The 2,500-nt window shown below is 50.8% G+C and overlaps 1 non-coding gene across 1 annotated transcript in view; it reads left to right on the forward strand.

Annotated features, from left to right (window-relative positions):
* The window catches only part of LOC119983747, a 3,425-nt gene extending 2,873 nt beyond the window's left edge, over positions 1–552 (forward strand). The window contains exon 1 of the ribosomal RNA XR_005464714.1: positions 1–552. This exon is cut by the window's left edge and continues 2,873 nt beyond it. This is a non-coding gene — a ribosomal RNA (28S ribosomal RNA).
* Positions 553–2,500: the final 1,948 nt, after the last annotated feature.

A 2,500-nucleotide genomic window follows, 5' to 3' on the forward strand; every position in this document is an offset into this window, starting at 1 on the left:
GCGTTCATAGCGACGTTGCTTTTTGATCCTTCGATGTCGGCTCTCCTATCATTTTGAAGCAGAATTCACAAGTGTTGGATTGTTCACCCACCAATTAGGGAACGTGAGCTGGGTTTAGACCGTCGTGAGACAGGTTAGTTTACCCTACTGATGACAGCGTCGCAATAGTAATTCACCTAGTACGAGAGGAACCGTTGATTCGCCACAATGGTCATCGCGCTTGGTTGAAAAGCCAGTAGTGGCGCGAAGCTACCGTGCGCTGGATTATGACTGAACGCCTCTAAGTCAGAATCCGGGGCTAGAAGCGACGCGCGTGCCCCGCCCGCCCGATTGCCGACCAGCAAGTAGGGGCCTTTTGGGCCCCCAAAGGCACGTGCCGTTGGCTAAGTCCTCGTGACGGATGAGTCGCGGGGACCGCCTGAAGTACAATTCCCACCGAGCGGCGGGTAGAATCCTTTGCAGACGACTTAAATACGCGACGGGGTATTGTAAGTGGCAGAGTGGCTAGCTGCCACGATCCACTGAGATTCAGCCTATGTCGCTCCGATTCGTCCCTCCCCACTTATTCCAAAATCAAACGATTTCCTCCCTACACCAAACAATTATCTCGCTTTTCAAATAAATCGGACTGAGGTTAGGGATTATCATGTCATGCGTCACCAAGGGCATGACTTGTGTGCAACCAAGGTCCAAGTCACTAAAAATCTCAACAAGTCACGAAGGCATGACGTGGACACCAAGTCCCAAAATATACACCAAGGCATGGCGTGACACCAAGTCCCAAAAAAAATAGACCAAGGCATGGGGTGGCACCAAGTCCCTAAGAATACAATGTTGGGATATGGCCGTGCCACCAAGTCTCCAAAAAAGAATACACCAAGGGCATAACGTGTCGCCAATTCCATAAAAAATATCACCAACTTATATCAATCTCCACTTGAACATTTGAAATGCTTGCCACAAAGTCACCGAAAACACTAAAGTGGCAAAAGGGCGTGGCCTAGCCTCTAAAACGATGAAATCGGCATCAAGGCATTGTGCAGGCATTCTACTATGCACGAGACGTTATAGCATGCAATGGCCCGCGAAACAAGAGAACGTTGCCTTTGGAAGAACTTTGAAGTTTGGAAAGAAATGGTGACAAGGCATGCCATAGCCCACGAAACGTGGAAAACGACTCCAAGGCATGCCATGGCCGTTGGAACGTGAGAACGTTGAAGTTTGGAAAAAATGGCACCAAGGCATGCCATGGCCGATGGAACGTCACAACTTTGAAAGTTTTGAAGTTGGAAAAAAATGGTGCCCAGAAGGCATGCCAAGGTCGTTGGAACGTCCAATATGGCACCGAGCCATGTCAAAGTCGTTGGAACGTGGGAACTTCAAAAATTTTGAAGATCAAAAAAATTCGTGCCTACAAGGCATGCCATAGCCCACAATGACACCAAGGCATGCCAAAGTCGTTGGAACGTGAGAACTCCCAACACGCTTGGTGCAAGCCTTGCGTTGGATGGGAGTTTCGCGCTGACGGGTGAGAAATGAGCGGGACTACGTTTTTTGAGAAATTGATGTCTCCTACTGCCAGTTTGAGAAACGGACTTAAGGCATATATATAGGGGGTACTGAGGTTAACCTTCAGACCCCCGCGCGCGCTCTGGGGCCGCGCGCGCTGACGGGGTGAGAAATGAGCGGGACTACGTTTTTTGAGAAATTGATGTCTCCTACTGCCAGTTTGAGAAACGGACTTAAGGCATATATATAGGGGGTACTGAGGTTAACCTTCAGACCCCCGCGCGCTATGGGGCCGCGCGCGCTGACGGGGTGAGAAATGAGCGGGACTACGTTTTTTGAGAAATTGATGTCTCCTACTGCCAGTTTGAGAAACGGACTTAAGGCATATATATAGGGGGTACTGAGGTTAACCTTCAGACCCCCGCGCGCGCTATGGGGCCGCGCGCGCTGACGGGGTGAGAAATGAGCGGGACTACGTTTTTTGAGAAATTGATGTCTCCTACTGCCAGTTTGAGAAACGGACTTAAGGCATATATATAGGGGGTACTGAGGTTAACCTTCAGACCCCCGCGCGCGCTATGGGGCCGCGCGCGCTGACGGGGTGAGAAATGAGCGGGACTACGTTTTTTGAGAAATTGATGTCTCCTACTGCCAGTTTGAGAAACGGACTTAAGGCATATATATAGGGGGTACTGAGGTTAACCTTCAGACCCCCGCGCGTGCTAGGGGCCGCGCGTGCGCTGACGGGTGAGAAATGGGGGACTACGTTTTTTGAGAAATTGATGTCTCCTACTGCCAGTTTGAGAAACGGACTTAAGACATATATATAGGGGGGTAGTCCGGTGGGTCGAAAGACCTCCCCTCCTATATCGGACGTGGGCTTCGGTTAGGGGTGCTTGGCGTGGACTACAGCCTATATAGCACCCCATGTGGGATTCGGAAGGTCGGAAATCGAGGTGTGGGTGCTCGGCAAGGATCGCTTTCTCGAGCG

The sequence above is a fragment of the Tripterygium wilfordii genome, chromosome 2, assembly GCF_013401445.1.
Source record: "Tripterygium wilfordii isolate XIE 37 chromosome 2, ASM1340144v1, whole genome shotgun sequence".
NCBI lineage: Eukaryota > Viridiplantae > Streptophyta > Magnoliopsida > Celastrales > Celastraceae > Tripterygium > Tripterygium wilfordii.